This window comes from Panthera pardus, unplaced genomic scaffold (genome assembly GCF_024362965.1).
Source record: "Panthera pardus isolate Hobbes unplaced genomic scaffold, ASM2436296v1 HiC_scaffold_3, whole genome shotgun sequence".
Lineage (NCBI taxonomy): Eukaryota > Metazoa > Chordata > Mammalia > Carnivora > Felidae > Panthera > Panthera pardus.
The window spans coordinates 7,241,929-7,264,513 of NW_026526876.1; the positions used below are offsets into that span (position 1 = coordinate 7,241,929).

At 50.1% G+C, this 22,585-nt stretch overlaps 1 protein-coding gene across 4 annotated transcripts in view; it reads right to left on the reverse strand.

Annotated features, from left to right (window-relative positions):
- Positions 1–22,585, reverse strand: part of SHISA6 (shisa family member 6) — a 282,928-nt gene that overhangs the window by 57,107 nt on the left and 203,236 nt on the right. The window lies entirely within an intron of this gene.

Consider the following 22,585-nt stretch of genomic DNA (forward strand, 5'->3'; position numbering starts at 1 on the left):
TCTCTGGACTAGGGTACTTTCTGTTAATTTTACTCTACTGTGAATCCAAATTAAGACAGTAACTCTTAGCTTGTTTTTAAGTCTCATCTGTAATGAAGGATGTTAAAGGAGTTTCAGGCAACAGAAGGTTGGCTGGGATAAAAATAGTGGTAAGAGGAGGGGTACCCTACTGTGGATCTGAAAATCTCATCAGGTTAGACACCCCTGCTTGGCACATAGGGAAGGCCTGTCAGTTCCTGGGAAATTACACCTGGAGCATCTTAAGTTTTGTTGCAAGTAGACTGTAAGTACCAGAACAGCAGGCACCAGGTCACTTCTGGTACATAGTAGGCCATCAATAAATAGTTGTGGAATAGATGGATGAATGAATGGATGGAGGGACAGATGGGTAGATGGATGAACGAGAAGATGGATGGATGGAAGGATGGACGGATGGACGGATGGATGGATAGATGGATGGATGGTGGATGGATGGATGGAAAAATGAAAAGATGAATGAATTGATTGATGGATGGATAGATGGATGGATGGATAGATGGAGGGACAGATGGGTAGATGGATGAATGGGAAGATGGATGAATGGATGGATGGATGGACAGACAGATGGGTGGATGGATGGATGGATGGATGGACAGATGGACAGATGGATGGATGGACAGATGGATGGATGGATGGATGGATGGATGGATGAATGGATGGTTGGATGGACAGACGGATGGATAGATGGATGGATGGAAAAATGGAAAGATGAATGAATTGACTGATGGATGGGTAGATGGATGGATGGATAGATGGATGGATGGGTGGATGGATGGATGGATGGATGGATGGATGGATGGACAGATAGATGGATGGGTGGATGGATGGATGGACAGATGGATGGATGGATGGATGGATGGATGGATGGATGGACAGATGGATGGACAGATGGATGGACAGATGGATGGATGGACAGACGGATGGATAGATGGATGGATGGATGGATGGATGGATGGATGGATGGATGGAAAAATGGAAAGATGAATGAATTGATTGATGGATGGATAGATGGATGGATGGATGGACAGATGGATGGATGGATGGGTGGATGGATGGAAAAATGGATGGATGGGTGGATGGAAAAATGGAAAGATGAATGGATGGATGGATGGATGGAAAATGGAAAGATGAATGGATTGATTGATGGATGGATAGATGGATGGATGGGAAGATGGATGGATGGAAGTATAGATGGATGGATGGAGGGATGTACACATGAATGGGTGGACTTTCAGTTGCAGCTTCAGGCCTCTTTTGGCTTCGTGGGGGCATGGGCCAGGTAAGAAAGAGGGGCCCTGGGAAAGGTCTTTGAGAATCCTCTAGATGCAGCCTCTGTTAATAATTGACACTTCCTTCCCTCAGCTTTAACTGTGTGATTTAAAAGTCTGGCCCACAGCCAGAAAAGCATAACCGTTACACATTTCATGGATAAATCAACCCCCTGCTGTTTAAAACTAAAGGGTTGGAGAGAATGCAAACCAAAAACATATGAGCCAACATGCTCACTTCATTCTTGGAGGAATGGTGTGGTGGCTGCGCCTGTGTCAGGAACAGTGGATGATGGCTCAGAGTCCTGGCAGTCTGGCAGTCTTCATACAACATGGCCAGGCCAGGGGCATGCCTAGGGTATGGAGAGCTAGGGTAGGCAGCTGCCTTGAGGGGGCCTTGAGGGAAGACCCTGGATACGAGGCCCCTCTTTGCTAAGTCTGCCAATCGGTGTCAGAAGGGGGTAGAAAACATGCATGCTGAGTGCAGACACCCTGGCATGGCCAAGCTTCTCCTATCTCTCGCCTCCAGCCCCTACCCTTCTCTGGCAACCTGTCAAGAGTCCCCAGTTTTCTTGGCCTCTGTAGAACTTGGTTCCACTTTGTCCCCTGCGCTGGAGAACACCACCCACAGAATGCAGCCCAATCTATGACCTTCAGGGAAGATGGGAAGGAAGGAGAGAGAAAAAGTACTGATGTGCTTGGTGGAGAAGTCAGCCTGCCCAAGGTCACATAGCTAATGAGCGATGGAGCCTGGCTTTCTCTGATTCTAAGACTCATGCTGTTTGATTAATACACCTGATAGACTTGACAATGGACAAAATGCTTTCACCCTGGGGTTGGATTTTTCCCGGACAGAGCTCTGTAAAGTCTACCAGAGGCAGGGCGATCAACTCATTCTATGTTGCCCAGGCTTTTCCTGGTTTTAGTCCTGAATTTCCCATGTTCCAGGGAACCCCTCATTCCTGGGCAAACTCAGGATGGTCGGTCACTCGATCAGAAGGCAGGTCGCCATCAGTCCCACGATCCTTGATTTGGCTGTGTATGGGATGCCTTGACCCATATTGATGACTGGCTCCCAACTACACATGTTTTGATATAACTGTTCCAAACATCAACCTGAGAACCAAGAGTTCTGGATGCCTCCCAGGTGACTCTAATGCACAGTCGTGTTTGAGAGCCACTGGCTTAGCCTGAGGAATCTGCCTGATACCATTGCTGGTTAGCCTTTCGTCTGCTCAGCTTTGTCCACGTCCTTCTGTGAAACGGTGATTTAGAACAAGAAATATGTATTTGGTTTTCATTCCTGTTTCTAGCACAGAGCTTCTTAAAACCTTTGGAATTTCCTAAATCCTGACCCTGGTCAAGGTGTCCTTTGTTATGTTAAGGAGGCGACTTTGGGAGCTCAAGGAAGGATGGGGGCTGGTTGCCTGAAGAACTTTCAGTCCTACCCTCTGACCTCCTGGGAGGGGCAGAGGGGCTAGAGATTGAGTTCAGTCACCAATGGCCAATGATTTAATTAATTGTGCCTGTTTGTAATGAAGCCTCCGTAGAACCCCAAAGGACAAGGCTCACAGAGCTCCTGGGTTGGTGAACACACGTGTTGGTTGAATGGCCGTTTGGGGAGAGGGTGTGGCAGCTCTGTACCCTTCCGCCAATGCAGGAGCGTTCCAGAGACCACACTTGGAGAAAGTTCCATTTCCCCGGCACCTTCTGAAACTCCCTGTTCTCTGGAAGCTCTGTGAGTGTGCCAGGGTGGTGCCTTTACCTATAGATCTGAGTTGACAAGTGACAGGCGATTTTGGAAGCAGACAGGGGACTGAGGGTTAGGTTTGGACAGTAAGCCACTGTGGCATAGCATCTGGGCAACGGCACTGAAAGGCACATAGAGCAAGGCAGGAAATAGGGTCAGGGCGTCCGGGCAGTGGATTCTAACAAATAGGGAGAGGGTGGGATGTGGCAGCTAATGGGAGGCGGAGAGGGGGACGTATGTGAATGAGGACTGTCTCACGCTCCCTCAGCCTGACGTAACTGGTATTTCTCCTAATTATCAGATTGAACCACTACCTCTCTGGCGAAATAAGTTTTAACTCAAATGAGAAATCAGACTCAAATGAGAGAGAGAGAGAAAAGGAAAAAGAACAAGGGGGGGGGGAACCCACAAGGAACAGAATTCAGTCCAGGGGATATTTTTAAATTACTTTTTTTGTGTGGAGTTGAAGCATGATTTCCTTTTCTATTCTATCTGATGGGAGCCCCAAGGCCAGGGTTCCTGAGGGACGGCTGAACTCGTCAGCTGTGGCAGGTTGGGGACAGAGCCTAGAGGCCTGGAGGTCAGTGAGCCTGGGCACGTCCAGCCCTAACCGGTCACTCTTGATTCCGTGCCTACCTATATGGTACCCCTGTGCCTGCCCCCGCCCCGCCCCTCCACTGATGGGTCAGAGGTAGTTTCTCTTGAACCACAGGGGTTTGGGCAGGTGGAAAGTGTGTGCACCTGAAGGTGACGGGGCATTGGGGGAGGGGGGGGGAGGTTGCCTAGCAAGTAGCAGGTGCTATATTTCCTTCCAGGAACCATGTTTGGCTGGCCAGCCAAGGGGTCACAGTGTGCAGGAGCTGTATGGGTGAGCGAGGTCCCCTGAACTCAGGGGCGGTCATCAATCAAAGCCTTCTGAACACATAGGACGTTCACGGGAAACTTAAATGAGGGTGCGTGTTTTGGGGAGAGATCAGGGAAGGATCCCCCACTCGCCACAAGGTGTTCCCTTCCCGCCAGTGACAGAATTCTGTGACGAAGGTTGGCGTGGCTGGCAGGATTGGAAGGCTGTGAAGGAAGCTCGCTGTGTGTGGTAGCATAGACGCAAAAGGAAGGGGGCGGCTGGGCGGCTCAGAACGTCAGGCATCCAACTTCGGCTCAGGTCACGATCTCGCGGTTGCTGAGTTCGAGCCCCGCGTCCGGCTCTGTGCTGCTGGGGAACCTGCTTCCGATTCTGCCTCTCTCTCTCTCTCTCTCCCTCAGCTCCTTCCCCGTTCATGCTCTCTCTCTCTCTCTCTCTCTCTCTCAAAAATAAATAAACATTAAAACTATTTTTAAAAACTACGAAGAGGCAAAAAGAAGAGAGGGAGAAGAAGGATGGCCTGAGAAGCCTGGGGACGGTCTGAATGTCGAGGCCCTGAGCTAAGACCTGGGTTCGGGGGACCTGCTTACAGGACACCGGGCTTCGACCCGTCATCAGGTGAAGGGACCACAAGGCCTGATACACAGAGTGATGTGTTGCAAGAGGGACCGGGGTGGAGAGAAGACACGGGCGTTGGCTGAGCCCTCACCATGCACCGTGCTCCTGCAAGCATCTAGTTTTAAGGATGACAGTTGTGGCTTTGAACACATCTGCTAGAGGCTAAAACCCAAAGCCTTTCTGATTCCGAAGCCAGACTACCTTTCAGGGTCTCACTAAGACTGTCAATGCAGTTTTTTTTTTTTTTAATGTTTATTTATTTTTGAGACAGAGCACTAGCGGGGGAGGGGCAGAGAGAGAGAGAGAGAGAGAGAGAGACAGAATCGGGAGCAGGCTCCAGGCTCCGAGCTGTCAGCACAGAGCCCGACACGGGGCTTGAACTCACGGATCATGAGATCATGACCTGAGCTGAAATCGGACGCTTAACTGACTGAGCCACCCCTTTATAAAGGCACCCCGCTATTTATTTATTTTGAGAGAGAGAGAGAAAGAGGCAGAAAGAGACGGGGAGAGAGAAACCCAAGCAGGCTCTGCCCTGTCAGTGCAGAGCCCGACGCGGGGCTCGAACCCACGAACTGTGCCATCATGACCTGAGCCGAAGTCGGACGCTTACCGACCAAGCCACCCACAAGTGCCCCGAACGCAGTCATGGTTTTTATGAGTCAGGGTCAGGGTCCATTCAACCCGATGCTGTTGCAGCTGTTGGTACAACTGGACCCTGATCAAATAAGGTAAGCATTCCGGAACCCGTGCGTGGTCTTCTCCATACCCTATACTTGTCACCCCCGCTTGCACTGGGCCTTCTTGGAAAGCCCTAGGAAGAACAGAAACTCCAGGCAGGTCCCCCACTCACCCCCACCGCCCCCCCCCCCCCCAGTCTCCCATCTGGGACTCCAATCTCGCTTCTCAAAACCCTCAACAGTTTCCCTTGAACCACACGAAACGGAACGCTGATCTCTGAGTTGGCGTTTCGGTGCCTGCACATGGGCTCAACGGGCCCTCTCAGCACTTCCTCCCGTCAACCCCCCATACCCCAGTCAAAAGGGACGCTGCCGGGGCTCCATTTACGCAAAACCCTCTCCCTCACCACACGCGGCTCCTGGCAAAATCCCCGCGTATGGCCATTACTCCACGAAAGTGCTGCAAAGTAGGCAAAGAGCCTCACCCCCACCCCCCGCCCAGGTCACTCAGTAAGTGACGGGGCTGGGCCTGCCACCCCCAGGCTCCCCACTGCCTTGGCCCCTGGCTTAGTTCTTTTCTGGAATAATCTTGACGCTGGGGAGACTCTCCCCTAACAGCGAGATCGTGGCACTGTGTTGACGGGACCCCCAAAGGAACCCAGGGCCCTGGAGCACCTCCCTCCTTCTGTGCTCAGGGGCCGGGATCTGGCGTGAGGCCTGATTGAGTCCTGGATCTATACTTGTCCTGCGTCTCCCGGAAGGGCCCTGTACCTGTCACAAAGCCACTGGCAAGGCCCTTTCTTTTCACCGGGCCTCCCTCCGCTGGACGGATGAGGTCACTGGACCCGAAATACTCCTGCGGGTGGACCTCCTCCCTCGGCTTCTCAGCCCCACACCAACTCATCAACAGACACCCCCCCCCCCCCCCCCCGTGGACGCCCATCCCGCCTCCAGCCACGCACAGTCCGGGGGAAGCAAGACAGGAAGGGTCAGGAAGGAAGGCCCCTGAGCCAGGCCCGCCCGCCGGCCAGGGGCTGGGGGCCCGGCTGCCCTCCCTCCCCTCCCTTCCCTCTGCCGTGAACACAGATCTGGAGTCACCACGGGTAGAGGCTCTCCAGAGTGTAACGGGGTGTGTGTGGGCTCAGAAACCGCTGGAGCAGAGTTGGAATAAATGCGGGCTGCTTCTGACTTAATTAGACTCCCATTAAAATCGCGCTCCCCGAAGCTTGGAGGCAGCGGGGAGGCCCCGTCCTCTCTCCTCCGTGACCTGGGATGCTCCTCTCTTGTCAGCCGAGTCCAGACACCCTCCCCACTCTCCCGTTCTCTTCCATCCTTCCTCTGCTCGCTTCCCCCTCTCCTCTCTCTGGTTTTTCCCTGATCTCCCGCGTTGGGTCAATCAGAAAAGTCTCCAGGCAGGGGCACCTGGGTGGCTCAGTCGGTTAAGCATCCGACTTCGGCTCAGGTCATGATCTCACGGCTCGTGGGTTCGAGTCCCGCCTCAGGCTCTGTGCTGACAGCTCAGAGCCTGGAGCCCGCTTTGGATTCTGTGTCTCCCTCTCTCTCTGCCCCACCCCCGCTCGTTTCCTCTCTCTATCTCTCAAAAATAAATAAACATTAAAAAAAAAAAAAATGTCTCCAGGCATTGCCGGATGTCTCCTGGGCAGTAAAATGGTCCCAGTTTGAGAACCACTGTCTAAGCTCAGCTGATTTAGGCATCTTTGTGTTTGAAACAGAACTGGCCTTGGCGTTGTTCTGGATTTTTCACTCCCCAGCTCCCACCCCGTTTCCTTCCTAGTGCCTTCCCTTTGGCACACTTAAGCTTCCGAAGCTGGCGTCTTGTTTTGTTTTTGTTCTTTTTTTTTCATTTGACAAATGGGGTCATTGCCTCCTTTAGAGGATTAACATGAAGAATAAATGAGACACAAACTAGAAAGTACCAGATCACATTACAGAAACCATATTTAAGGACAGAAACCGTATTTAAGGACCACGCTATGTTATTATTATATGCACATAAGACTAAATCTATATACTCGAGGGAGATTTCATTTTAAGTGATGATGGATAAGGAAGGGCATTTCAGAAACTCTGTTGATTATATGGGGAGATTTGTGAAAAACAGTTTAAGTGGAGGAAAGGACTCAGCAGTCAGGGTGGGAAAAAGAAAAAAAAAACATGACAGTGGGCATGAATAGAAAATTTTCCCTAAAAGTCGGGGTCCTGGAAAGCACTGTCGCTAAGAGGCCAACAGGTGGTCTGGGGGCAGACTTCTCCCTAAAGGGAAGTAACGATTTAGGGAATCAGTGAAGGGATATATAGCTCAGGGCTGATGGGAGAGTTCAGTTACCCTGGCGTGAGTGGGAGACCCGGAAAGAATTCAGAGACTGCTCAGCGAGCCAAGAATGAGCAAGGAAAAAAAACCAGAGTGGGAAGGATCCAAACCAGGAGGATGGACACAACCCACATAAGGCAGCTTCAGACACAGACGCAGCAGGGAACAGCATGAGGCCCTGTCAACTTTGTTTCCCAGCACCTCCCCCCTCCTCCTCTGGAAGGGAACAGTACCCTGGTTTTCCTTTGAGAAGATGTAAAGGAACCTGTCTGAGAACAAAGCCAGCACAGAACAAAGCAGAACAGAGAGATGGACAGAGATCGATTCCTGATGACATGCTCTGTACGCCTGGATCCAGCCATGCCTGAAGGCCAGTACCCCAAGCATTTTCAGTAAGATGAGTCCATACATCCCTACACTTTTTTGTACTTGTTGTTCAGCTTGAGTTGGGCTTCTCAAGTTGGAAGTGTCCTCAGTAATATAAAGAGGCAGTGCGGTAAATTGGCAAAAAGGTCAGTTTAGGAATTGGGAATTCTAATTTTGGCTGTAGGCACCGTCTCACCTCCCTGGAGGACATTGAACAAGATGGTGTTGGAGAACCCTCCGCACTAGTACACGCAATGATTCTGACCACTGCCTTGCCAATAATTGACTACACATAGCACAGAGACTTCTTCAAGGCCAGTCACTGGACCCTGTTCCGCTCTGCGTGGAGTCTAGTTATTTATCCAGACAGCTGAGGGCTGGCCTCGGGCAAAACGAAAGTCAGGAAGACTTTTCTCCACTGGAAATGTAGTCCCCTTCCTCCAGTCTTATAATAGTCTGGGTTCTTCAGTGTCAACACCCCCCCCCCCCATCAAAACAAAAACCGATCTGATGATAGTCTTTTGCCCTTTAGTCTGAATGAGATCTGAACCAGTTTTGCCTCTTAAAGCAACTTGGGCAAACAGTTGGTTGGGCCTCTTGTGTTCACTGAGAGGCATTTTATGACCCTTGAGTTAGCTGACCTGAAGGTGAGTTATCACCAGTGCCTTGCTCTCGAGAAGGGTCATATCCCTAAGAGTAGACTCTAGCTTCTCGGGAGGGGCAATGCAAGCTAATTTCATTCCAAGCTGAAATACAAAAGAGACCCGCAGACCAGACAGGATATTTACAAGAGGGTCCTGGCATTAACAAAGCGCTAAATGGAAATGTCGCCCATCTTAGAAAAAGAGGCAGGGGCATCCGTGCGCCCTGCCTGAGGCTAATCTTGTTATTTGGAATTCTATCTGCCCGTTCTTCCAGCTCGAGCCTAATCTCAGGAGTGAATTAGCCGCAGGGGCTGCTCTTGATTCCTGCTACTGTCTATGCCGTGACAGTATTTCCTGTATGTGGGATTAGGACAAACGGGACCACAACCGGCTCTCCCCTGGCCCCTGTCCTTCCCAACCAAATCCCACCACATGTCCTGAATTATGGTTCATAATGAGAAGCCAGTGAGGACAATGATGTCAGCGGACATCTACTTTCTGCCCTGACACACAGGCTTTCATCGCCCAGGCATTGTCACATCCTCTGGATGCCCGAGAGAGGAAGAAAAAAAATCTCACTACAACGGGGAGCTCCATTTCTCATTTCATTCATTCATTTATTCATTCGTTCGTCTGCTGGCACGGCTCTCAGTGCCTCTTGATGGTGGACAAGGTGATGGTCCACCTTCGCTTATGCAAGCTCATGCACGCATGTGTACAGGGCTTCCCGTGTTCCCCCTGGATTCAGGCTCAGGAAACTTTTTCTGCGAAACGCCAGAGTAAATATATATATATTTTTTTAATTTTTTTTAACGTTTATTTATTTTTGAGACAGAGAGAGACAGAGCATGAACGGGGGAGGGTCAGAGAGAGGGAGACACAGAATCCGAAACAGGCTCCAGGCTCCGAGCCGTCGGCACAGAGCCCGACGCGGGGCTCGAACTCACGGACTGCGAGATCGTGACCTGAGCCGAAGTCGGCCGCTCAACGGACTGAGCCACCCAGGCGCCCCACGCCAGAGTAAATATTGTAGGCTGTGTAAGCCGTGTGGTCTCCGTCACAAAGATTCAACTTTGCCATTGTGGCTTGGAAAGCAACGGTAGGCAATATGTTAACAAATGGCGGGGCTATGTTCTAATAAACTTTTTTTTACAAAAGCAGATGGTGCCGGATGTGGCCGGCCGGCCTGGTTTGCTGAGCCCTGAGCTAGACAGCAACGACACTGAGTGACTCAGTCTGCTAGCACTAACTTAGTAATGCCAGCCTGCCTCTTTCTCCCCCACCCCTTCCGTAGCCGGTGTTGGAGAGCTATCTTGATAGGACAGTATGAGGGCAGCTGATAAAGGCAAGCAGGGTGTAAGATGTGGGCCCTCGAGATTCCTCCCGGTACCCGGATGCCAGAGTTAAGTAAGGGTCGGTGAAGAATAACAGAAAACTCTACCTCCGTGGGTCTAATTATGGTCTCCCCTTGGGTGGTATCTCTACCACAGAAAAAGTCCTTAAACATCGAGTGGCACAGCAACCCCCCCCCCCCCCCCCAGGACTGGGGTCTCCCCGGCAGCCCATCTCATTGATTCTGCTGGTCCTGCCACTTTGCAGTGTGTATTTACTCATTCATCTCCTTGTTCTTCTTTTTAGCAGCAATTTGCATATTTATAGTGGAGACGTTTCACAATTAGGTGTTGAATATCCACCAACTAGGGGTCTGGCCTTGTGCTAGGCATTCTGGGTTCCGAGGAAAAAGGCATGGTCTCTGGCCCCAGGGAGCTTCAGATGGAGAAGGCAGAAAGAACAATAAACGATTGGGGTACAAGATGTTAAGTGCTGTGATGGGGGTGAGCAAATAATACCACGGAAGGCAGGACAGGTCGGCTCAAGTGCCGTGGCAGACTCGGGTGGCTAGTGATCCCGAGGCCCTGTCTCTTTCTGGGACAGAATTCCAGAGCACGGAGCGCCGCGGGGAAGGAATAGCTCACCTCTTGGTGGCCGCTTAAGGGCCACTGAGTGCTGTTCACCCGCTTAGGATCACAGGGAGCTGTGGCACAGGCCTCCAAAGCACATTTGGAGGAACCAAGAGAGGCCCATTCAAGGAAAAAAACCAAAAAACAAAAAACAAACCCTCCCCCTACTTGCTTCTTAAAGCAGTGTTTGTTTATCTCATTAACTCGCAACCTGAAGAACAGGACCATCTGGCATGCGGGCATGTTAACAAGATCATAAATTAGGAGGAGAAATGAAGCCAGATTTCCATAATGGTCGCAAGACAGAAATCAACAGCGCTGGGACGGAATTTGCCGGGAAGGTAGGGTGGGAGCGAGAGGCAACAAAATGAAAATGCCTTAGCACATCCAGTCTGAATGAGAAACACAAATCCAGAGTCATTTAGAAGGAGTGTTTAAAAAAAAAAGAAAAAAAGTGCTAGCAAAGCATCTCTGCTCCCTGGAGAAGTCTCTTTCCTACTCCTCTCCCTCTTCCTGTCTCCCAGGTCTTACCCCAGGACGAGGGCCAACTTGATTCCCTTTGTTCTCCTGGGTCATTATTACGATTGTTCTAATAATTGCCTGAAAACTCCCTTGGCTTCTCATCTGGCACAGGGAGCCTTGCCCAGTGCCCATGCTTGGGTCCCAGCTCACCCGTGGCCACGAGTGTTTCCAGAGATATTTCCTGGGACCCTGCACCATGGGCTTCACAAAGACAGTACTGGTGGGCAATAAATGAGAGAGAGGCATTGGCCACCAAGGGCCTGGATGCCGAGTGCCCGGGACATGTGCACACACACAATGTTCCCCAGTGTCACAGCCCATCAGACCACTCTTGGCTTCTTGAAAGACAGGACCCCTCTCTCCCTGTTTGCCCCCCACATGGGGTGGCCCTGGGCCCCCTTCCCCTCTTCTGCCAACCTCCCCAGTCCTACCTCTGCCTTTCCGTGAAAACCAGTCTTCTCCAGGCATCTTTCCCTTCCGTCCAAACTATCGTGATAATAACAACACTATCTACGTTTTTTAAAGGTGGGGGAGATAATTATGTGCCACAGATGGCTTTTACAGAGCAACATCAGGGCAAAGGGTCTGTCCTTTTTGTTCGATAGGGTGAGACCAAAGGTAGACTAATTTTAAGCTATTTGATGGAGAAGAGGCTGATATTATGAGGGGTAAAATACCAGCCTCTTTTTTTTTTTTTCCCAGTTGGAAAAGCAACGTCATGATGGATTCACATTGGTGATGTTATTTGTTCTTTGGCATAAAGTCTCCAACACTGCCTGCCAATTTATCTCCAGTTTCTTTTTGGGGCCGGGGGGGGGGGGGGGGCAATTCATTGGCAATTTTTTCAATTTCTTTGGTGATTTTTCACCAATCCAGGCTTTTAAACATTTTTAAAAAGTCAATTTTGATCATTTACGGTTGCCTAGAAAATTACAAGAACATGTGTTTTCTGGATCCGTAGTTTCTTACCCTATTTTGGTCTTTATTTTGTGTATTTGTATCTCTCTCTCTCTCTAGCTAGTTCTCATTAACATGGACATTCGCTTTATATATATACATTTTTTTAATTTAATTTTTTAATGTTAATTTATTCTTGACAGAGAGAGACAGAGACAGAGCATGAGCAGGGGAGGGGCAGAGAGAGAGAGAGAGAGAGAGAGACAGAATCTGAATCAGACTCCAGGCCCTGAGCTGTCAGCACAGAGCCCAACACAGGGCTCGAACTCACGAACTGCGAGATCATGCCCTGAGCCGAAGTAGGACACTCAACCGACTGAGCCACCCAGGTCCCCTGCTTTATATATTTTATTTGCATTTTGTTTAAGCACAATTCGAGGGTCCATTCCACTAACTGATTCTGCTTTCTAATTTCTGAATGTCCTTTTTTTTTTTTCGAAGCTTGTCAATTATGCCCTGCTAATTTCCAAAGATTTATCTAATTGTATCTTTCTACATTCTGATACAAGTAGGTAAATTCCCTTGTTCTTTTTCATTTTTGTTCAGTCCATTCATTGACATTTTCTTTATAGCCCACATACAGCCCCATTTTTTTTTTAATTTTTTTTTAAACGTTTATTTATTTTTGAGACAGAGAGAGACAGAGCATGAACGGGGGAGGGTCAGAGAGAGGGAGACACAGAATCTGAAACAGGCTCCAGGCTCTGAGCCGTCAGCACAGAGCCCGACGCGGGGCTCGAACTCACGGACCGTGAGATCACGACCTGAGCCGAAGTCGGACGCTTAACCGACTGAGCCACCCAGGCGCCCCCATACAGCCCCATTTTGTAAATATCCCACGGTCATAAGAAAAGAAAACATTTTGACTTCTTTGTAGGTTAGTGATGTCAATATTGAATTCTGAAATATTTACGCAGATCACTATGTGCTTATTTGAGAAACATTCCCCCGTATTATTATTATTAAAGTGTATTTATCTTGAGAGAGAGAGACAGAGAGAGAGCACATGCGAGGAACGTGGGCAGGGGAGGGGCAGAGAAAGAGAGAATCCCAAGCGAGCTCAGCTGTCAGTGCAGAGCCTGACGTGGTGCTCAAACTCATGACCTGACCCAACGTCAAGAGTCAGATGCTTAACCGACTGAGCCACCCAGGTGCACCCTCCCCCCCAGCCCGTATTATTTATGTCAATGTTTCTCTTCAATTCCCACCACTTTCTCTTTACGTATTTTGATGTGATACTACCATGTGCACAAAGAGATGAGTCCAGTAGCTTTCCGTGTGGATTATTTACCTCGACAATAAAAAGTGACTCCACCCTAACACTGATTTGGAATTCTACACACCACTGCCTTTAAAAAAAAAAAAAAAAGGTTTTTTGGTAGTTATTTATATCAGTTGGTATTCTTCTGTCTAGCTCTTAACTTCAATTTTTTTTTTACAAGTAATTAGGCTGTAAGTGTATTTCTTATAGGTAACATAAAACAGAGCTTTATGTTTTTGAACGATTATTTCTGGCAAGACTGTATTTTATTTATTTATTTTTATTTTTTTAAATTTTTAAAAATGTTTATTTATTTTTAAGACAGAGCATGAATGGGGGAGGGTCAGAGAATCTGAAGCAGGCTCCAGGCTCTGAACTGTCAGCACAGAGCCCGATGCCGGGCTAGAACTCACAGACCATGAGATCATGACCTGAGCCGAAGTCGGAAGCTCAACCGACTGATAAACCCAGGAGCCCTATAAAAGCCTGTATTTTAACATAGGGGTTAAATCCACTTATCTTGGTCTCAGGCTTGGTGGGTTTGTACTTATGTCTGCGTATTATTATTTTTATGGTTTTGGGTTTTGGTTTTTTTGTTGTTTTTTGTTTTTTTTTGCTTTTTTATGTTTCCTTGATTGTTAATTTCATATCATTAGTTTTATGGGACCATGTTTTGGTCCCCCCACCCCCGTACAATGTTAATTTTCATGCTACAGTAATTACCTTCATCTTTATAAATATCGTCAAGCCTGTGTTTTTTCTATTATCAAAGTCCATGGTGAAACCATACCTAATGACCTATCTGGGAGGAAAATGTTACCATATATTTATATTTCCTCCTCTCCCTCCCAGATTTACCTGTTAGGCTGTCAAATAGTTGGCTCTGATTGATGTTGATAAATGATTATCCTTACAGTGTCACTTTTTTTTCTTTCAAGAATCATATTTGTATTGTCTTGTGACTATGTTGACAATCTTTTTTTTTTTTTAGATCTGTATGTGTGATTAGTCTCCAGGGTCCTCCAGTGCTGTGTGTTCTCTCAGGAACTCTTTGACTCATTTTTTGGTTGTCAGGTGCACATTTTTGGAATCTTTACATATCCGAGGCAGCCTCTGTATTGTCTTGATGAGTAACACCTTGCTTGGCTGGTGCGTTCTTGGATCCAAACCCTTCCCTCCCTCTGGGTGGAACTGCCCTATGTCCTTCCGTCTTTCTCTCTCTCTCTATCACTCTCTCTTCTGTCTCTCTCTCTCTGGTTCTCTCTGTGTCTTTCTCTCTGTCTCTTTCCCTGTGTCTCTCTTTTTCTCTCTCCTCTCCCTGTCTATTTCTATCTCTCTATTGCTCTCTCTTCTCTCTCTGTATGTCTTTCTGTGTCTTTCCCTGTCTATTTTTCTCTCTCTGTCTCTCTCCCCCTAGCTCTCTCTGTCTTTGTCTCTCTGTTTGTCTCTCTTTATCTCTCTCTCTGTCTCTGTCTGGCTTTTTAGCTGCTCTCTTCTGGAATTCACAGCATCTGCATTATGGAGATCTCTATGGCAAAACTAACTTGTGTTCCTTTGTAGATAGTTTTTTCTTGTTTTTTTTTTTCCCTTGTTTCCCACCCCCTCCACCCAGCCTGAACACTTTAGCTTTATCCTTGAAACTAAAAGGAAAAATAAAATCATCAGTATATGTCTGTGTGTTGGTTACTTTCAGATGATTTCCACCACCCCATCTACCTATTCCCGTCTTCCGAAATTGAGAAAAATTTTATTTTACTTTGTCCTATTTTATCCTTGTAAGTGATTCGATTCCTTTATTTAAAAAATGAATTCCCTTTTTTTGTTCTCCATACTCCCTTTATGTCTATGTGGATTTTCATTCTGTGAGCTCAGACTCCAAACACCTTTCATCCGGCCCCTTCTATCCATCGTTCCTTCCTGCTTCGGCATCTGGAGAGTGTCTCTGGCTTACCATTCCCATCCCTGTGGCTATTTCGCGTGGAATCTGTTGGCCCCTCAGCATTTCTGACGGCAATATTTGCTCCCTGTATCCTTTCCTTAGCCTACCAAGGCCTTGCCAAATTGTCCAGTCTGTCACATCACCTCCTGCTTTACCTACTGTTTTATTAAGTGTGTGGCCTCCTCTATTTCAATGAAAATGGATGCCGTATTTACATGTTTCCAAATATTTTTAAAATCACTTTTGATCTCTGATTCTTGAATGCTACGTTTCTCTTTCTAGCTACTCCATATATGTAATAGACTTCACCCCTGTCCCTCAGCTGACATCTTTAAATGAGATGGTCACCTCACTTTGGAACAACCCCCGCCCCGCCCCAATTTGGTGCTGTTAGACTCTACTTGGCAGGGACCTTTCTGTTCCAGCCTGGGTGCTGTTCCCCACTCAGCTCCTCAGTTGGTCTAAGTCTGCACACCCCGTGGATGCCTCCAGCACGGGACCCTGATTTCCATGTCATTTCTTTCCAGCAAAACCTTGGCTTTTTCTGTCTTGTAGGGAACAGCGTGGGGGCATCTGGCTCCTTCCTGGAACCCGTGTGGGGAGCATACTGAGAGAAAACGCAGCCATGGGGACCGTGCACCCCGGAGTCAGCGGAGAGCCTGGTAGACCAAGGCCCTGTGACTTGGGGGTGAACCTGGCCATGTTCGGCTTCTCCTGACCCGTCTATTATGGCGGCACAAGCCCCTATTCATTATTTCCATGTTTCCATTCGTTCATTCATAAGTGGGAGTTTACTGACCCACTCATTGAGCCAGGGCTTGAGAATACCCACCGGCCAAAGTGCTAGTTGCTATGGGTACGACTGAGAGAGAGAAAAGCATAGGTCCTCTCAGCAGACCTTTATTTCAATGGGTCAACGCATTCCCCAGTCCCCAGTCTAGGGACACACGACACGGGAGCAGCCAGCCAACAGGATGATTGCAGACGGCAGTAGGTGATGCAGAAGATGCCACAGGGTCGGGTGCCGTAGATCCGGAGGTCAGGGAAGCCGTCCCCCCACCAGGAGATGACCCTAAGCAGAGCCACAAAAGGTGACAGGGAGGCCGGTATGTGAGCGAACAGAAAGCAGACCGATGCACTGGGGCCGAGTGACCGCACTGGTGTCCCTTGTCAGCCCTCCAGCTTCAATAGCACTGGCTCCACTCTGTGCACCCCCAAGTCCCCTGTTCCTCTGGCTCCCGTTGGGCTTCGTCAGTGGGGATCACCAGCAGGAGACGGGTGGGGGCAGGACAGTCCACGGGTCTGGGTTCCCCCAGCAGGTGCCCACGTGGGTCACTGTGGGTTGGTCCCAGCTCCTGCAGCCAAGCTCTCCATCCGTCCTCTGGGTTCCTCTGGGTTCTGGAATCAACCCTCCCCTTGCCGCTCTCGGTCAGCGATTGCAACAACTCCCTGCCACTGTCAGCCCCCGGGGACCGCACTATCCCTTGTTAGTGCCTCTCACCGCGCTCCCCCCTTTCTTCGGGAGTCCAGTACCATTTGCCTCCTGCCAGAAGAGAGTGCCGGGAGATTGCATGGCACATTTGTCAGGGCAGAGCAGACGAGTGTCCTCTGCACCACCAACCTCCCACCTCCCGCCACCGGCCCCCATCACCACACATCCCTCCGGCGCCCGGGTGTGACTTCACTGTGTACTGAATTGGGCCACTGTGTCCCTCACATCTGCCTTGTGGTTCATTTTCATGTCCTGACACCTGCCGTTAGTGGAGACCAAGGCGGGGATGCCCACTCATCTGGAAGGCTGGATCGTGTGGAGCCCGAGTCGTCATCCTTGTGGCAGAGAATCCAAGCTGAGGGGGTCGGGGGTGGCCCCGGGGTCCCCTGGAGGGGGACCTTCTTCCTAAGTTAAGAGGAGGTGAAAAGCATCAACACTTTTCTGCATATCCCCTGGGGGGCGGGGACTGCGGTCTGCGAGGAACCCTCCCCAGAGATGCCCCGACTTCCCACTTACGGGGTGCTTGCGGTCGGCCACTAGGAACCCAGAACTCAGAGCAGAGAACAGAAGAGGTGCTCTGAGGTGGGCCCGGCTGTGCGAACAGAGGCTTCGCTCAGAATCAGCAGTTTGATGGCCCCAGGGTGCGGGAAGCCAGAGCCGGAAAGTCTGCTGCCGAGGCCAGGGAGCAGCCCCGAGAGGGAAAACAACAGCTCTTGGCCTGGAGCTGATGCTCTGCTGGGCAAGCCCGGACACAGCAGGAGGACTGAGGCCCGGGGATCCTGAGGACGCCTCCTGCGAGGCCCGTGTGATCACGTGCACGTCAGCCAAAGGTGGTGGGATACCCTCAACGCCTGATCTGGGTTCCTCCTCCTTAGAGGCTGTGTTAGTTTCCTGTGGCTGCTGTGACAAACGAACACAAACTCTGGGGCTTCAAACAACATGAATTTATTGCCTTATAGTTCTGGAGCTTGGGCGTCTGAAATGGGTCTCCCTGGACGACCGTCAAGGAGTTACGGGGTTGTGTTCTTTCCGGACGCTCCAGGGGAGAGTCTGTCCCCTTGCCCTAGAAACTGCCTCCATGCTTGGCTCGGGCCCCTGTCCAGCACCTTCAAAGCCGGTCACACGGCACCTGCTGATCTCTCTCTCTCTCTCTGACATGCTCCCTCCTGCCTCCTGATCATAAGGACCCTTGGGACGACATTAACCCCGCCTGGATAATCCAGGCTGATTTTCCAATCTTAAATCCCCCTTGCCATGCAAATACCATAGGCACAGGTCAGGGATTAGGATGCGGGCATCTTTGTGGGGGGGCATTATTCTGCCAACACGGGGGGCTCATTCTGAGCCAGAAGCTTTCCTCTGTCCCTGGGAGGGCACAGGGCCCAGAGAGGCATCTTCATGGAAATGGCAGAAGCCATAACATCTACATCAGGAGACAGTGCTCCCAGGAAACGTGGGTCCTGTGTGTGCACAGCCTGTCCCTCTGGAAGCCAGTTAAGATGCCCCAAAAGACAGAGCCTCCAGTGCACCCCAACCACGGACAGGGGGGAGAACTCACAGCACCCACATGGACGTGCTTCAGGAAAGCAAGAAATAAATACCTTGGTATTCAGGAGGCCTCGGGGGAGCTGGGGGGAGCGGGCTGTCAATGGGAGCAGACCAAGGAGCAGAGGGAGACTGACTTGTAAACTCATCTCCCCCAAGTTGCTGAACCGGGAAAATTAAAAATATAAATTAAATCATGCATCTGTTCTCCGAGGTCCCCTCCAGGCTTTAAAATTTTATGCTTTCATAAGCTTTCTGGGAAAAGAATAAACCAACCCCTAATATCAAGGAGATTTTGAAAGCTTTAAAGGTTTTAGGAGCCGTAGCTAACAGGAAGGAGGAGGTTTGCCGCACACACGGGAGGGTCTGGAGGGAAAAGTGAATATGTTGGTTCTCCGTTATCTGAACGGAAGCTTAGCCAAAGCAATCCCCGCTTTTAGGCACTTATGCTGTATCTGTTCTGCCCAAGTAAGCTCTCAGAACAGGGATACTGTGTTCCTCTTACATCAACAGGAGCCGTAAGAGAAGACCTCTAATCCCTCATATATCCACTCCTCCAAGAAGTGAGGACCAGCTAAGACAGAGAGCCGAGGCTCCCCTGTCAGTAGAGGGCCGGTCCCGCCAGAAGGTGGGACTTGTATCACATTTGGTTGTGACAACCACAGGGATGGGGTCCGCTCCTGTCCTGCCTTCCTCGAGCTTTTTTTTCATCGATTCAGGGACAAAGTCACCTGCCATCCTCTTGCCATCTAATAAATAACAGGGGGAACTGAGAAGTCGTTGAGGGCCATCTCCATAATAGGGCCAAGGTGATGAAAATCAGAAGTGATCTTTAAAATCCACAAACCGGGGGAGGGGCGGTCTATATTTGAAGTCAAACGTATGTGTGTGTGTGTGTGTGTGTGTGTGTGTGTGTGTGCGTGTGTGACCATCGGAGGGCGGAGTCTGTTTCCAGCTTGTTCATCACAACACCGAGGCCAGCCTACCGCATGTGGACAATAGTAGATGCTCAACTAATGTCAAATGAATGAATGCATGCATGTATGAATGAATGAATAATTAGAAGGGGAATAAATCTTCGCGCCCATACGAACTAACTCTGAACACCCTGCAGATACATCTAGGAAATGGTCCCCCGGGGAGGGAGAGATGGGGTGAATGCCAAATTGGCATAAAGGAGTCAAGAGTCAGCAGAAAGGAGGAGGGACAAGTCAGTCTGTAAGAGGCCATGACAGCATCCAGTGGATGCCAATGATCAGTAAGCTTCTGGGATCGTGATGTCTGACGTCCATTTAGTAACTGCTTCCTGCTCTCTGCTTTCATTCTACCCTCCCATAGTGTGACGCAGGAACAGACTCAGGGGCAAACGCACCAGTGGCAGGCTGCACAATGGCCCCCTAAAGATGTCCCCAGAACCTATGGATATGTTATTACCTCGCAGGACAAAAGAGGAACTTTACAGATGTGATTGAGGACCCTGGGATGGGGAGATTTTTCTGGGCTCTCTGGGTGGACCCAATGCAATCACAGGGTGCTTATCCCAGGGAACCAGGAAGGTCAGAGTCAGAGAAAGAAACAGAGGTTTCAGTCCTGAGGTCACAAGCCAGCGTGTGCAGGAGGCTTCCGGAAGCCCGAAAAGGCAAGGAAATGGATTTTCCCCTGGAGCCTCTGAAAGAAACACCACTTGGCCGCCATCTTGATTTTAGCCCACTGAGCCCTATTTTGGACTTTGAACCACCAGAACTGTAAGATCATAGGTTGTGTTGTTTTAAACCACTGAGTTTGTGCTAATAGGTTGCAGCAGCAATAGGGAACAAGTGTCACACTTTCCCACAGAGAGTCAAAGAAACAGCTGATAACTCTTCAAAGAAGGCAGGCAGGCAGATGACAGGGTTCCCATGAACATGGAGGTGGAGTGTGGTACATTCTGATCACCTGGACATTCAGGTTCAGTAACAGGTAGTTCAATGTGGCTTCCCCTCTGCCATCTGGATTCTACATGCAGACCCATGAAAAAGCTAGGGCATAAGGGTTGGGGGCATGAGAGCTCTCCTTCCCAACACACAAGTCCCGCCCTCTCCATCGCCATCCTCCACCAGGATCCCTGATCGGCAGGTCTGGTGACTGGACTGGGCCTCAGAAAGGAGGGTCTGGAAATTACAGAGCTGGGTGGGACCTACATCCAGTCTTGCCTAAATTTTATCGATGAGGTGCTGACGTCCAGGGACATGGCTTGTCCAAGAGCTAGTACAAAGCAGAGGTGGAATCAGAACTCAGGCTGCACATTTCCAACCCTTGTGCTCTTCTCCAAGGACTGAGCCCCAGAGTGAGGCTGCCTGACCTTTCATCTGGAGGCAATGCCCTGCTGAAATGAGGAGCCCAGTGAGCCGGTCTGGAGTGCCCATGTGATTATCTGTGACCACAGGGCCATCCAGGTCCCTCTCTCCATGGTGACAGACCCTTGGGGACCTCAGGTTGGGCATGCCTGTATCGAGTGCATCACTTGGGGAAAGGTGGGTCTGGGGAGGTGGGTGTTGGGTTGATTGTCCTTTCTAAATGACCTTTACACACACAGCTGTCACCAACCCAAAAGGCACCTTGCAGTGAAAGCTGTTTCCCTGTTTTAGGAGCATTTCCCCATTTCTCAACTCCCTGAGCCTGTGCATGCATAGTTATCACTTTCAGATTCCTTCCCTGACCACCCCCTCGGCCTGGGCTCTCTCTCTATCTGAGGGGTCCAAGGCACCTGAAGGGTCTACGTCAGCATTCTTGACTTGATGATACTCACATTCCCCTGAAGTCTGTTTCATGAGAACCTTCTTCGTTTTGAGCTTTTAAGCACTGGGTTTGGGACGGTGGCCAGAGGAATGTGCCTGCCATTAGCAGAATTGAGTTGAAATCAGCACACCGATAGGACCATTTGTAAGCTCTCTCTTCTCAGAGGGGAAGGTGTGGAGGCCTTGCTGGCATGGGATCCCGGCACAGGAGTGGTTGTGGGAACCGCAGGGACATCAGGACGCCTTTAGGTGGGAGTGGCTCCGTGACCCAGCATGAAGCTCAGTGTCAGAGCAGTGGCCCGGGACTCAGGCAGAGACGAGAGGGCAGCATCCTGGCTCAGGGGGTGACCGGGCTGTGGGGGCTGCAGGAGGAGAAGCCAGGACAGGGGTGACTCCAGCATGCTCCAGAAGCTTCCAGTTCCCCTGGGAGGTCGGGGGGGTTGCAGAGCAGCTAAGACATCTCAACAAGGAAGCCGAGAAAACAGCCTGCCAGGTGAAGTGAGGTGTTTCTGCACTGCCTCCCATATGCCAACTTCCTGGCTCTCCCAACGTCCCTTCCTCCCTTTAGACGACGACGACTCTTCCCCGACACCTACACCAGCATTGGAAGCACTGGAGGCTGAGAAGGCTGAGAGGCAGGTTTTCGGAAGCCTCCTCCCTCCTCTGTCTTCCACACAATGCAGAAAGCCCGCCAACTAGATGCTGCTTTGCGGAACCCAGCAAACACTCCTCGAAAAGCGAACAATGTGACTGTAAATCATGTTCTTAACTCTGTCACGTTGTAAAGTTTGCATCACGTGCTTGTTATGTGTACAGGAGACAGGAGGTAGGAAAAATTGTTTTATGGGGCCCTCGTCCCTGTCCTCCAGGACCCGATAATCTAATATAGGACGTGTGGCTATGTGTATATTCGAACAGCAACAACGCAAAGCTGACTACGAGAGACATCGTGAATATTAAAATAATTGAAACGACAGACACGATCGTACGAGGCTTCCTGTGCTAAGTAGGCTCTGAATGCCCGTAGGAGTCAGTCAGCTGGAGGCAGGAAAGAGACCCCTGGCTGAAGCAGGGAAGGGCTCTGTGATGCGAAGACACACGGGGGAGTGGACCCTTGGGCCAGACCCTGTGGGAGATGAAAATTGGTGGAGGCCAAGTGGTTAAGTCTGTGAGAGCTGGCCTCTGGGGGCTTAGTCTTCTCGTGAGTCACAGAGGCAATTGAAAGTATGTGGGAAAAACACAAACCTTGTCAAGCTGTGGCTTTTCGATTCCCCCAACAAACAACCTGAACAACCATCAGGCTGATTCCTTGTGGTCTGGACTGTCGTCTTTGTCCGAGGGCAGGACTCAGCCTTCATCCCGGCTGTGGGAGCTGAGCTTTCTGGCTCCAGGGGGGGGAGGTGTCACACCTTTCCTGAACGGCAAAACTGGAAGATAGAGTCTCCTTCCCCCTGCCCCCAAATCTGTGAGAAAAATGCTCTCTCGAGGTAGGCGTGGGGGGTGGGGGGGCAATCACGATTATGAACAATTACACTTTCCTCCAAATAGGAGGAAAACCCCCACAAAATCTAC